Source organism: Bos indicus, chromosome 3 (genome assembly GCF_029378745.1).
Source record: "Bos indicus isolate NIAB-ARS_2022 breed Sahiwal x Tharparkar chromosome 3, NIAB-ARS_B.indTharparkar_mat_pri_1.0, whole genome shotgun sequence".
Classification (NCBI taxonomy): domain Eukaryota; kingdom Metazoa; phylum Chordata; class Mammalia; order Artiodactyla; family Bovidae; genus Bos; species Bos indicus.
In genome coordinates, this window is record NC_091762.1 from 17,609,068 (window position 1) to 17,624,443 (window position 15,376).

At 41.2% G+C, this 15,376-nt stretch overlaps 1 pseudogene; it reads left to right on the forward strand.

Moving 5' to 3' along the window:
* Window positions 1-5,559: 5,559 nt before the first annotated feature.
* On the forward strand, window positions 5,560-13,747 carry LOC109556738 (ATP synthase F(0) complex subunit C2, mitochondrial pseudogene; annotated as a pseudogene).
* Window positions 13,748-15,376: the final 1,629 nt, after the last annotated feature.

Sequence of the window (15,376 nt, forward strand, 5' to 3'; positions counted from 1 at the left end):
TTAAGTCACTTTCTCTGTTATCAAGAACTAATTATCCCTCTTTCTAAGTCCGCAACCTCATTAAGCACCTTGTTCTTAAGAAAGACTAATCCTCTTTCAACTTACCAAGCATAAGTGACAAGCCACAGAATTTATTGGTAAAAATATATTGAAATCCATTAGTAATTCATGGAGAAAGATAAGCAAGTATAAAATTATGTTGGTAAAACTAAGTCACATATTCCTTAGATAATTCTCTTACTCCAGCAGGTACCACCTAGTTCCTAAGACTTCATCATGAAAAGGATGTTGTGAAAGAACCTAATTCATCCCAAGACATTGCTGTTCCTTCCAGGATTCCTGAAGGGCGTCTGTTTCCTAATGGTGATCCTGGTTACTGCATTGTGCAATCTCAGAGGACTGGGCAGGAACAGCGGTCCTCATCTTGGTTCTCTGAGAGACTGAGAAAGAGATCAGGAGCAGGACTCAGTCTAAAGAAGTTCCTACCTCTTCAAACACTCAGGTTATGCCACTGATCTTTTTCTGAACTACATCAGCCCAGTCAAGATAGAAACAGAGCAGATGCTATACGGTCTTCTTTCAGGCAAGAGCACACGCTGTGAAATCTTCCCTCAGGCAGTGGAGAAGGAAGACCTCTGTTATTAGTAAAAAGATGTGGATTCTTCAAGTGCCTTCCAACTGACCTTCTAACTAGCAGTGATAACAGCTAGAAGAAAGAGAGGAGCAGGGCAGGGGTCTTAGCTTTGGAGACCTTAGTCTACATGATGCTATTCTTTATGAGATCTGGAGCATCTTTGACATTACTGATCAGTTATTTTGAGTAGTTATTCATAATTATTAGTTTTTCTACCTTTAGAGCTGACGTATATAATTTTTAAATTTATTTTTAATTGGAAGATAATTGCTTTACTGTGTTCTGTTGGTTTCTACCATACAACAATGTGGATCAGCTCTAAGTACACATATATCTCCTCCACCGTAAGACTTATGTCCACCCCACTGCCCCCTATCCTTCCCCTCTAGGTTGTCACAGAACATGAGGCTGAACTCTCTGAGCTATAAAACAACTTTCCATCGTCATCTATTTTGCACAGGGCAATGCCTGTATTTCAGTGCTACTCTCTCAATTCGTTCCACCCTCTCCTTCCCTCAGTGTGCTCACAAGTTTGTTTTCTACATCTGCATTTCTATTCCTGCCCTTGAAAGAGGTCCATCAGGGCTATTTTTCTAGATTCCATACATATCTGTTAATATACAATATTTGTTTTTCTCTTCCTGACTTACCTCACTGTGTGTAAAAGGCTCTAGATTTGTCCACCTCCATTCAACTGACTTAGATTTATTCCTTTTTATTGGTTGAGTTATTTTTCATTATATGTATGTGCCACAATACCTTCATCCACTCCTCTGTTGATTGACATCTAGGTTGCTTCCATGTCCTGGCTATTGTAAATAGTGCTGCAATGAACACTAGGTACACATGACCTTTTGAATCACGGTTTTCTCAGGGCATATGCTGGGCCATTTGGTAGTTTTACTCCTAGTTTTTACATGAATCTCCATACTGTTCTCCATAGTAGCTGTATCAATTTACTTTTTTTTTTTTTTTTAAGTTTTATTGTGTTAGGAACACCTAACATGAGGTGTATTCTCTTAACAGTGTTTTAAGTGTATAACACAGTGTTGTTATACAGGCTTGATGGTGTGAGTAGTTCTCTAGAACTGAGATACCTTTCAGGACTGAAATTTTATACTGTCAACTAAAAAATATAGTCACAACCTGAAAGGAGACTTTTATTATATCTGGTGGGAAAGTTTAGGACTCCAAGCCCAGGAGACAGCATCTCAGTAGCTCTGAGAAAAGTGTTCCCCTTGGAACATGGCAGTGGGAGTCAGGCTGCATACAAATTTACAGCAAAGGGAGCAGGCAGTCTGAACATCAAAGATCAGGTATCAAATTAAGCAATTTAGTATTGGATGTGTGGGAAGATTCAAGCCTCTGGGCTCACTGAATTCATTGCTTTCATATGTACCTCAGCTATGTGGGCCAAATCCTGTTTCCTTGTTCACCTTAAGCAGTGGCAGCTGTGGCAGATGGCTGCTGCTTGTGTTCCCCCAGCTCCTCAGCAATCACCATGGCGGGTGGATCACCATGGCGGGTGGTGGCATCTGGTGGATTGAGCTTTGGGAGCCCGCATTCACATTTGGAGGCCAGAAATCGCTGATGGCTGTGACATTTCTTGTTTATTGATTTGGCAGTAGAGATTTTCATTTCACAATACCCATTGATTAGCAATACTCTTTTACTCCATGCCCTCCCTCCCCCAGTTCCTGGCAACTACTATTCTATTCTTTATTCCATGAGCTTGACTCTTTTCGATACCTCATATAAGGGGATTCATGTGGTACTTGTCCGTCTGTTTCTGGCTTATTTCTCTTGGCATAATGTCTTCCAGGTGAGTTCATGTTGTGTCCTAGGACAGGATTTCCTTCTTTTTAAGAAGGAATAATAATCCTTTGCATGTATATACTACAGTTTACTTATCCACTCATCTGTTGATGGACATTTAGGTTGTTCCCACACTTTGGCTACAGTGACTACTGCTGCAGTGAACTTGAGAGTGCTAATATGTCTTTGAGACTTTGACTTAAATTATTTTGGGTAAATAATGTAGGTGTAGAATGGGTAAAACCTATGATGGTTCTGTTTTTTCTATTTTTATCTTTTTGAGTGACCTTCATATTCTTCATAATGGTTACACCATTTTGCCTTCCCACTACCAGGTACAAGGGTGCTTTTTTCCTCCATAATCTCACCAACATTTGCTATTTTGCTTTTTTGATTATAGTCATGTTGTAGCCACACGTTCCGGGAAACAAACTCACTCAGAAGGACAATGCAGATAGTGGAGTGCAGTTTATTGCACCGGCGGGCCCAAGGCAGAGTCTCCTCTTAGTCAAGGACCCCGACCAGCATTTGTGAAAATCTTTTATACCCCATGTGTTCGTGTCTGAACCCACCACTACAAAATCCTTGAGACTTAGGTAAACCAAGGAAAATACAATCCCAATAACCCCATCATTCACATGCTATGTGCTCATGTGCTCAAACAGTTAGCCAATAATCAATAAACCCGAGGTTACACTCTGGTAGATACAGAAAAATTTATGGCCTGTCAGGAGGAAGGGGTGATTAGTGTATGTTTGCTCTTAGGCGATGAGTAACCTAGATATGATCTTCAAGGTTCCCCTGTGTGGAGGGGGTCTTATCCTTCTGTTGTTGTTTTCATAGGCACTAAACACGGAGTTCAAAATCCATTGGAAAGGTGGCTGAGCATGATCAGCACAAACAGGCCTAAGATGGAGTCCAGGCCCTATGAATTTCTTCTTTAGTCATTCTTCAGGTGTGAAGTGATACATCATTGTGGTTTTGATTTGCATTTCCCTGGTGATTAGTAGTGATATTAAATTCCTTTTCATGTCCCTGTGGATATACATATATATGTCTTCTTTAAAGAAAGCTCTATTCAAGTCCCTTACCTATTTAAAATTAAGGTTGTTAAATTTTTTTCTATTATGTTGTACGAGCTTCTTACATACTTTGGAAATTAACCCCTTATCATATATATGGGGCTCATATTACCTTAAGCCTTGTAACCAGGAAGAGTTGATTTTGAATCTGTGCTGGATCCGCTTCTGTGATTTTAACCCTCATCTTGCCACTTTTGCTATTGTAAGTGTGCATAATGGACTGCCTTTGGGAGATAACCTGAGCTGCCCACCTGTGAGGGACTGTAAGGAAGCAAATGTAACACGTTCCTCCGCATGAGGCTTGCCATACTAGGGGAAATTTGCAATTTTGTAATTTTGTACTCAATTTGCAATTGAGTAGTTTTTTACTTTGTTTCCTTATTCGCACTCCATTTCTGACTCATAAAAGAACCTGGCAACCAGGCCCCAGCAAGATGATTATTTTGAGGTATTAGGTTCTCATTGTCTCAGCCAGCGGGTTCCCAAACAAAGTCCCTTTCTGGTCTAGGTGGGCTTCCCTCATAGCTCAGTTGGTAAAGAATCGGGCTGCAATGCAGGAGACTTGGGTTTGATTCCTGGGTGAAAAATGAAATTTTTCATTTCATTTTTTCCTTTTCCTAGTCTAGACACCTCATCTCAGATTCACTGCAGCGAGCGAAGCAAGCTTGGGCTTGGTAACAGACTATGATATGTGCATTATATTAGACATTTTGTTGTTTTCATAGCAAAATTTTGAGGCCAATATAGCTTTTGTCCTTAATTTACAGCAGTGTTAGGAAGCTGATCTTCAGAGCGGTTGGGAAACATTTAATGTCACAAAGTACCAGTGCCTATAGATGTCTGCATACCCAGGGCAGTCAAAGTCCCCCACAGAAGGCTTCACTTCAATTCAGTTCAGTTCAGTCGCTCAGTCGTGTCCTACACTTTGCGAACCCATGAATCACAGCATGCCAGGCCTCCCTGTCCATCACCAACTCCCGGAGTTCACACAAACTCATGTCCATCAAGTCGGTGATGCCATCCAGTCATCTCACCCTCTGTCATCCCCTTCTCCTCCTACCCCCAATCCCTCAGAGTATCAGGGTCTTTTCCAATGAGTCAACTCTTCGCATGAGGTGGCCAAAGTATTGGAGTTGGGAGGCAGTGTCTCCTTGATCACTGTCCTTTCTGTGGTTAATTTCCTCTGCCTTAGCACTTGCCCACACCTCTCATGGTACAATGTATCCCAGATACACTCAAAGCTCACTCATTTCTTCACTCAGGTTATTGCCCAAAATGCGACTTTGGAAGAGCTTTTATCCAAATTTTCTCTCACATACACATGCAGGACTATTATTTGTCTTCTGCATATGTGTGTGTGTGTGGGTGTGTGTGTAAAATTCCCTCAAGAATTTAGATGGACAAGAATGTTGGTCACCATTATCATGCGCCTGGCATATAAGAGATGGCCTGGCATGTATCAATAATTAGGAAACATTGTGTCTATATTAATTTCTATGAGTACACTGAGTTGAATACATTCTCTCCTCATTTTCTCAAGTAAGGAAACTGAGGCTGAGAGAATTCAGTTCTTTTCAGGGTCCTACAAGGTAGAGAGATAGACACGTTTGAAACCAGTGAAAGAATTCCTTGATGGATCCAATCTAAAAGACATATTTCAGGCAAAGCTGAACTCAATGAAGGAAAAGTCTAACTCCGAAAATCCAATGGGAGTAAAAGGAACACACAGAAGAATACTTGTAGTTGACAGGAGACGTTAAAAACACAAAGTGCAAAAGAAAAACATAAGAAGAAATGTGCACTCAACTAGGACACAGGCTTTATTGGAGAAGCAAAACAATAGACACACTAATTGCTCACAGGATAGAGATCACAACGCGGATTACAGACGGGCATATGGCAAGGAGCGATCAGGCGATGATCCTGCTGCTGTTTATCCAACAAGATTGTGTCAGCTTCAGGAAGCAAGCCTTTTCTCTGTCAGCTGTAGGTTGAGGAGAGAGGTTAAGAAAGATGAAATCTGTCACCATGGCCGAAGGATGGACAACGGGAGAGCCTGGATCTTGTTGTTTCTTGGTCCAGATGAAATCTGGTGCTGTTATTTCCACTTGGGTGGACACTTCTGCTCGCATGGTGGGCATGGTGGCCCAGGAGGGCATTTCTTCTGGCTCGGTGGAGATGGGCATGGATGAGGTGGGCAAGGCTCATGGCACTTGGGTGGGCATACTTTTGGAGGTGGATGGCAGGGCACCTTGCACTGATGGTGATGCTGATGCGGATGTGGATGCGGATGTGGATGCGGATGCGGATGCGGATGCGGATGCGGATGGTGAGACATCCTTCCTGGGTCTCAAGGAATCTGAAATACAAACAGACAGCATTGTTCTTAACAGAAAGTCCTATTCTTCCATTATTAGGGAGCCCTCTTCTACCACTTTCCAAAGAAAAAATTACTTACACAAATGCTGTGTGAATACAAGCACACTCTGAAGAAGAATAATCAGGATGTGAAATTTGTAGCTTATCTCAAAACACATCTTTACTAATTTCTCCCTTGAGGTCCTGTTTGCTGGTCTAACTGACTTGACTGTTGGCTTCCAGGAAAAATGCAAAGGCCCATCAGCGCTCAGTGGGACTGCAGGCTGAGAAGGCTTCATTTGCAATGAATGCAGGGTGCACTGAGACACGGCATCTCATCTCCCTGACTCTCCCTAGGTTAAGATTGTGCCGCTGACTCCATTCTTCTCGACACATTTAAGAGCATAAAGACGTCAAGAAGAAGTACTGAAAACTACCCCTAAATTCTCATTATCTTCTTATTCCCATAGAGAGCACTAATTTGTTAAAATACAGCCACTTCTACCCTAAGACTATACCCTACCACACAAGTGCTAAAAACCTCTAAAACTGTACTCACCAGAGGCTCCAAAGAAGACCTATGACTGAGTAGCACACAGATAGCAGCACGGGGGTAGAGACGCCTTTTATAAGGACCAGGCAGCTCCACCCAGAGGGAATATCCCAGATCTGGCATGATGCACTTGTTTCCCACCCCAAATACCATGTGCTTGCAATCTCAAAAATAAATTGTCACACTCATGCTGATATCACAAAGCTCCATTGCCATGGACTTCCTCACCCTTCACTGAGGCAGTGCAGAGTGAGTCACTCAATACATTGTCTCAAAGCCCCAGTGCCAATATCATGCACCAGTTAGGAAATATGAGGAATTCCTTGACAATGGTACTGCTCCTCCATGGTTAAGATTGTGCTTGCCACATTCCCCAGCTCCCTACGCATCTGGTATGGAAAACTTACTACCCCATTCCATTTCAGCTTCAGCACCCAGCTTTGTCTCCCTCAATGGTCATGACTAGGGTTTACTAAACACACATATCTTAACCCCCACCCACAGTTTTTCTAAATTCCCCTTATACCACATTCTACTGATCTCTGGGCTTTTCTTGACAATTAAATGACTTAACCATGGGCACAAAGTCTATCATGATTTTCCAGTACTAACAGTCTCATTTCAGCTCTGTTTTCACATGGCTCCATAATGGACTTGAACAGGACAACATGATCCCTCAGGTTTCTTAGCCATAAGCTCATGCAATAGGATCCCTTCATGAAATTCTACTTTTTCTGCCACACGACCATGAGTCATTGTGGTCTAGGGTTGTATGATGCTGTTCAGTTGCTCATTCGTGTCCAACTCTTTGCAACCCCGTGGACTGCAGCACACCACACTTCCTTGTCCTTCACTATCTCCCAGAGTTTGCTCAAACTCATTTCCATTGACACCATCCGACCATCTCATCTTCTGTCGTCCCTTCTCCTCCTGCCTTCAATCTTTCCCAACATCCCAACAAGGTCTTTTCCAATAGGTTGGCTCTTCACATCAGGAGGCCAAAATATTGGAGTTTGAGCTTCAATATCAGTCCTTCCAAAGAATATTCAGAGTTGATTTCCTTTAGGATTGACTGGTTTGCTCTCCTTGGTGTCCAAGGGGCTCTCATGTGTCTTGTCCAGCACCACAGTTCAAAAGCCTCAGTTCTTCAGTGCTCAGCCTTCTTTATGGTCCAACTCTGACATCCATACATGACCACTGGAAAAACCATAACTTTGAGTATAGGGACCTTTGTCAGCAAAGTGATGTCTCTGCTTTTTGATACACTGTCTAGGTTTGGTATACTTTTCTTCCCATGAGCAAGCATCTTTTATTTCATGACTGCAGTCTCAGTCCTCAAGAAAATAGTCTTTCTTAGAGCCCAAGAAAATAGTCTGTCACGGTTTTCATTTTTTCCCCCATCTATTTCCTTGAAGTGATGGGATCGAATGCTATGATCTTAGGTTTTTGAATGTGGAGTTTGAAGCCAACTTTTTCACTCTCCTCTTTCACTTTCATCAAGAGGATCTTTAGTTCATCTTTGCTTTCTGCCCTAAGGGTGGTGTCATCTTCATGCTTGAGGTTATTGATGTTTCTCCCGGCAATCTTGATTCCAACTTGTGCTTCATCCAGCCCAGCATTTTGCATGATGTACTCTGCATATAATTTAAGTATGCGGGGTGACAATATACTGCCTTTACTTACTCCTTTCCCTGTTTTGAACCAGTTCATTTTTCCATGTCCAGTTCTTAGTGTTGCTTGTTGTTCTGCTGCTTTCGGTCTACTAGAAACCAAATTCGTCTCCTCTCATTATCTTCAAAATTGTCTCAATATCTGGACTGTATCCATTTAGAAGCTTTTCCACTAGTACCCCCCAAATATCTTGTGCTAATTTACACTACAGCCATTAATTCAGTTAACTCTATCAGGCCCTTTTTTGAAATGACATTTGGTGTGTTTTCAGACTTTCTTAGTACACCCAGGGAATGAAGCTCCATCAATCATTCATTCCAGCATTCAATCATTGGCTATTTTTCCCTAAATAAATGATGGATGACATAAATTCCCTAAATAAATAAATGATGGATGACATAGAATCCATTCATAATTTATTAGTATAATTTGAACCACAGTATAATAATAATAAATAAACCATACCTTTACTTGATATATTAATAATAATAAGTAAGTAAGCATAATAATCATAAGTAAATAACACTTCAGCTAATAATTTGCACTCTGCTTTCCAGGGAAAGCTTGAGTCCTGGGCTATGCAGACATCCATGCACACCAGTACTGTGTGACATTAAATATTTCCCAACCTCCCTGAAGACCAGTTTATTTACATAGTTGTAATTAGAGATAAAAACTATACCTGCTTCAAAATTTTGCTATCAAAACAACAAAATGCCTAATATAAGGCACATTACATGATTGGTCCTGTGGAAATATGAGGCTTCCCTGGTGGCTCAGATGGTAAAGCGTCTGTCTACAATGCGGGAGACCAGGGTTCGATCCCTGGGTTGGGAAGATACCCTGGAGAAGGAAATGGCAATCCACTCCGGGACTATTGCCTGGAAAATCCCATGGACAGACGAGCCTGGTAGGCTATAGCCCATGGGGTCGCAAAGAGTCGGACACGACTGAGCGACTTAAAAAAAAAACAAAACCTGATAAGGGGTTAATTTCCAAAATGTATAAGAAACTTATACAACATAATAGCAAAAAGGTTAGGAGCCTTTATTTCAAAAATGCAAGGGACTTGAATAGAGTTCTGTTTGCAGAAGACATATTGAAAAGGAGTCTAATATCACTACTGATCATCCAGGATATGAAAATCAAACACACAATGACATATCACTTCACACCTGTTAGAATGATTGTAATCAGAAAAACAAGAAATCCTAGTGAAAGTTGGTGAGTTTGTGTAGAAAATAAGGAGACTTTTACCTGTTAGTGCAATGGTAAATGGTTCAACCATTATGAAAAATATGAAGGTTACTCAAAAGTTAAAAAATAGAAACCAGAACTACCATATGTATTCCCCATCCACATTAGTGTATTTAACCAAGTTAATTTAAATCAGGGTCGCCAAGACATATTAGCACTTTCAAGTTCACTGCAGCGGTACCCACAATAGCCAAGACGTGTTAACATCCTAAATGTCCATCAACAGATGAATGGATAAATAAACTGTAGTATATATATACAGTGGATTATTATTCGTCCTTAAAAAGAAGGAAATCCTGTCATGAGACAACATGGATCAACCTGGAAGACATTATGCCAAGAGAAGTAAGCCAGACCCAGGAGGACAAATGCTGCATGAATCCCCTTTATGAGGTATTGAAACAGTCAAACTCGTGGAAGTAAAAGGGCACATGGGCACATGCCCTGAGTAAACTGTGCTTCAACAGACAAATGCACCCCAGTGTTCATTGCATACAGCCGCTATGGAGAACGGCATGGAGATCCTTAAAAAATAAGGAATAAAACTACAATATGGCCCAGCAATCCCTGGGGATACTTCTCTGGGCATATGCCCTGAGAAAATTGTAATTCAAAAAGGCACATGTACTCCAGTGTTCATTGCATCACTGGTTCCAATAGCCTGGACATGCAAGCAACCTAGATGTCAGTCAACGAATGAATGGGTAAAGAAATTGTTGTACATAAATACAATGGAATGTCACTCAGCCATAGAAAGGAGCAGATAGGAGTTCAGTTTAACTGAGGTGGACAAATCTAAAGCCCGTTATAAAGAGTGAATCAGACAGAAAGAGAAAAACAAATATCACATTTTAACACATATATATGAAATCTAGAAAAATGGTGCTAATGAAATTATTTGCAGAGCAGGAATAGAAATGCAGATGTAGAGTACAGGACTTCCAAACACAGAAAGAGAAAGAGAGGGTGGGATGAATTGCAAGCATAGCATTGAAATATATGCATTGCCATGTGTAAAAGAGATGGCTAAAGGAAGGTTGCTGAATAGTACAGGGAGCTCAGCCTTGTGCTCTGTGATGATCCAGAAGGATGGGATGGGGGGCCATGGGGTAAAAGTGAGGCTCAAGGTAGAGGGGCTATATGTGTACTTAAAGCTGATCCACATCATTGTAGGCAGAAAGCAACACAACATTGTGGAGCAGTTATCCTCCAATTAAAAATAAATTTCAAAAGAAGGAATGTGAGCTCTATAAGGCAGCAAAACTAATACAAATTATGAATAACTGCTCACAATAACTAATTAATGTGAACCGTGCCCCCAAATGTGATTAAAATAGGATTATTATTTAGTGTGAGGGCCCCCTCCCTAAGACCCTTGCCCAGCTCTCCTCTGTCTTCAAGCTGACATCACTACTAATTCAAAGGCTTCAGTCTGAAGGCAATATCAGAATCCACACCTTCTTACTAGTAAGAAAGGTCCTCCCACTGCCTGAGGGAATATTTCATGCCTTGTGCTCTCTCCTGAAAGAAGGCAGTGTGGTGTCTGCAATATTTCTTGATTGGGTTGGTGTGCTACAGGAAAAAAAAAAAAATCAGTGACATAACCTGGACATTTGAAAAGGTAGGAACTTTTTTAGATTGAGCCCTGGTCCTGATCGCTTTCTCAGTATCTCAGAGAACCAAAATGAGGACAGATGTTCCTCTGAGATTCCACAGTGGAGTAACCAAGATCACTGTTAGGAAACAGACATCCTTCAGGGATCTCAGAAGGAACAGGGATGTCTTGGGATGGGTCAGTTATTTTCCACTACGTTTTTTTTTTTTTTTTCATGTTGAAGTGTTAGGAACTAGGTGGGGCCTGCTGGAGCAAGAGAATGATCTAAGGAACATGTGACTTAGAACAATTCTACCAACATAATTTTAAACTTGCTCTTCTTGCCTCATGAATTAATAATGGATTCCAAAGCTACTTTTTACCAATAAATTTTATGGGTTGTCACTTAGGTTTGATAAATGAAGGGGGATCAGGCTTTCTTTAAAAAAAAAAAAAAAGAGTGCTTAATGAGGTTACTGATGTGGAAAGAGGGATAATTAATTCCTGATACACAGAGAAAATGACTAAAAGACAGGTGACTCTCACTTTTTTCAAATAATGAATCATTGAAGCATCTGTAGCAAATTAAATCTCTGAAAACCATGTAACAGCTACATGAGAGTTTGCTAGATTTTACTTAGAAACCAGTAAAAGTGGTTATCTAGGAGAGAAGTTGACTGTCTGGGGGATGAGTAGAAAAGAGACCAAATAAGACATGAGGCAAAGAAGACATCATCTGTACATACACATGCTCGGAGGGGAAGGAGCGATGCCATGGGAAAATATTTTTGGAACCTACAGTTTTACATGGAGCCAAACTATTCATCAAATGTGAATAAAGTAAAATCCATTTGTTCCTTTTCCAGGAAATTTTCCCAACCCAGAGATCAAGCCAAGGTCGAACCTCTTTCTACATATTAGCCTCCTGAAAACAATTAAATTCTCTCAGCCTCAGTTTCCCTATTTGTAAAAAAGTGGAAAAGAACGTATTCAACTCAGTGTACTCATAAAAATTAACTTATTCACAAATGTTTCCTAATTATTAACACATGCCCTGTAGTATCTTACATGCTGTTAACTGTTAACATGAGTATGGTGACCAAAGTCCTTGTCTGTGTAAATTCTTGAGTGAATTTCACACAGACATGCATACACAATCCAGCTTGTTATTCTTCCAACCTGTGGTTTCCCATGATGTACTCTGCATATACATTAAATATGTAGGATAACAATAATACTCCCTCGTCATACTCCTTTCCCAATTTTGAACCAGTCAACTGTTTCATGTCCAGTTCTGACTGTTGCTCTTAACCTGCATGCAGTGTGTCAGGAGACAGGTAAGGTGGTCTGGTACTCCTGCCTCATTGAGAAGTTTCTGCAGTTTGTTGTGATCCACACAATCAAAGGTTTTGGCATAGTGAGGGAAGCAGAAGTACATATTTTTCTGGAATTCCCTTGATTTCTCCACGATCCAGTGATGGTTGGCAGTTTGATCTCTGGTTCCTCTGCCTTTTTAAAACATAGATTGTACATCTGGAAGTTCTGGGTTCACATATTGCTGAAGCCTAGGTTGAAGGATTTTAAACCTAACCTGCTCGCACGTGAAATGAGAGTAATTGTAACATAGTATAAACATGATTTGGCATCACCCTTCTTTGTGGTTGGAATGAATGATGACCTTTCCCTGTGCTGTGGCCACTGCTGATGTTTCCAAATTTACTGACATATTAGGACAGTGTTTTAACAGCACTATCTTTTAGGATTGGGTCACCACCACTATCTTCGTTTGTAATAATGCTTCCTAGGGCCCACTTGACTTCACACCCCAGAAGGTCCAACTCTGAGTGAGTGATCACACCATCGTGGTTATTTGCATCATTAAGACTCCTTTTTTTTTTTGTATACTTTTTATGTATATTCTTGTCACATTTTCTTAATCTCTTCTGCTTCTGTTAGGGCCTTATTGTTTCTGCCCTTTATCCTACCCATCCTTGCATGAATAGTCCCCTGGATATCTCCAATTATCTTGAAGACATCTCTATTCTTTCCCATTCTATTGTTTTCCTCTATTACTTTGCACTCTTCATTTTAAAAGGCTTTCTTATCTCCCCTTGCTCTTCTCTGGAACTCTGCTTTCCCTTTCTCCCTTGCCTTACTCTTCTCATATTTCCTCACCTATTTGTAAAGCCTCCTCAGACAACCACTTTGCTTCTTGCATTTCTTTTTCTTTGGAATGGTTTTGGTCACTACCTCCTATATAGTGTTACAAACTTCTGTCCATAGTTACTCAGGCACTCTGTCTATCATATCTCATCCCTTGAATCTATTCATCCTCTCCAGTGTATAATCATAAGGCATCCACTTGCGCCAAGTTCGTCTCAACCCCCTCCTTGATCAGGGGAACCTCTGCACTACTGAGCCGATCACTGTCTGCAGTGGTGCTAAGACGACGGGAGACACTGAGAGATGAGAGCCGCAGCAGCTTGGCAGCCCCTCGTCCCCTGACCACCTCACTTACTTCTAGCCACAGCTTCCACACCAGTGCCATTTCAAGGGACATAGACCCAGCAGCCAAGTTCTTTGGAGCTGGGGCTCCCACAGTAGGGGTGGCTGGCTTCGGAGCTGGAATGGGGACTGTGTTTGGGAGACTTATCATTGGCTATGACAGGAGCCCTTCTCTGAAGCAGCTGCTCTTCTCCTAGGCCATCTTGGGCTTTGCCCTCCCGGAGGCCATGGGGCTCTTTTGCCTGCTGGCAGCCTTTCTCCTCCTCTTCGCCATGTGAGGGAGCCGTATCCACCTCCCATAGTTCTTTTTCCCGTGTCTTCTCTGCCCTGGGTGTTCCTTTTCCTGTACCTCCCCAGGCAGTCTGGGGAAAGTGGTTGGCTCAGGGCTTGACAGAAAGAAGACAAATAAATACTGTATTAATAAGAAAAAAAAAAGATAAAAACTGTGCACCAAATTCCTCTATAAGAAGTATGGAGAGGGTTCCACTAACCACTGAACAATTCTTGACCACTAGGTGGATATTCTACAATTCAACTTAATTCTGATACTCTTTATTCGAAGATAGTATCAGATTCCATGGGTTAACAGTTCAGTCCTAATAACCACGATGGTGTGATCACTCACTCAGAGTTGGACCTTCTGGGGTGTGAAGTCAAGTGGGCCCTAGGAAGCATTATTACAAATGAAGATAGTGGTGGTGACCCAATCCTAAAAGATAGTGCTGTTAAAACACTGTCCTAATAGGTCAGTAAATTTGGAAACATCAGCAGTGGCCACAGCACAGGGAAAGGTCATCATTCATTCCAACCACAAAGAAGGGTGATGCCAAATCATGTTTATACTATGTTACAATTACTCTCATTTCACGTGCGAGCAGGTTAGGTTTAAAATCCTTCAAGCTAGGCTTCAGCGATATGTGAACCCAGAACTTCCAGATGTACAATCTATGTTTTAAAAAGGCAGAGGAACCAGAGATCAAACTGCCAACCATCACTGGATCGTGGAGAAATCAAGGGAATTCCAGAAAAATATGTACTTCTGCTTCCCTCACTATGCCAAAACCTTTGATTGTGTGGATCACAACAAACTGCAGAAACTTCTCAATGAGGCAGGAGTACCAGACCACCTTACCTGTCTCCTGACACACTGCACGCAGGTCAAGAGCAACAGTCAGAACTGGACATGAAACAGCTGACTGGTTCAAAATTGGGAAAGGAGTATGATGAGGGAGTATTATTGTTATCCTACATATTTAATGTATATGCAGAGTACATCATGGGAAACCACAGGTGGGAAGAATAACAAGCTGGATTGTGTATGCATGTCTGTGTGAAATTCACTCAAGAATTTACACAGACAAGGACTTTGGTCACCATACTCATGTTAACAGTTAACAGCATGTAAGATACTGGAGGGCATGTGTTAATAATTAGGAAACATTTGTGAATAAGTTAATTTTTATGAGTACACTGAGTTGAATACGTTCTTTTCCACTTTTTTACAAATAGGGAAACTGAGGCTGAGAGAATTTAATTGTTTTCAGGAGGCTAATATGTAGAAAGAGGTTCGACCTTGGCTTGATCTCTGGGTTGGGAAGATTTCCTGGAAAAGGAACAAATGGATTTTACTTTATTCACATTTGATGAATAGTTTGGCTCCATGTAAAACTGTAGGTTCAAAAAATATTTTCCCATGGCATTGCTCCTTCCCCTTCGAGCATGTATATGTACAGATGACATCTTCTTTGCCTCATGTCTTATTTGGTCTCTCTTCTACTCATCCCCCAGACAGTCAACTTCTCTCCTAGATAACCACTTTTACTGGTTTCTAAGTAAAATCTAGCAAACTCTCATGTAGCTGTTATATGGTTTTCAGAGATTTAATTTGCTACAGATGCTTCAATGAT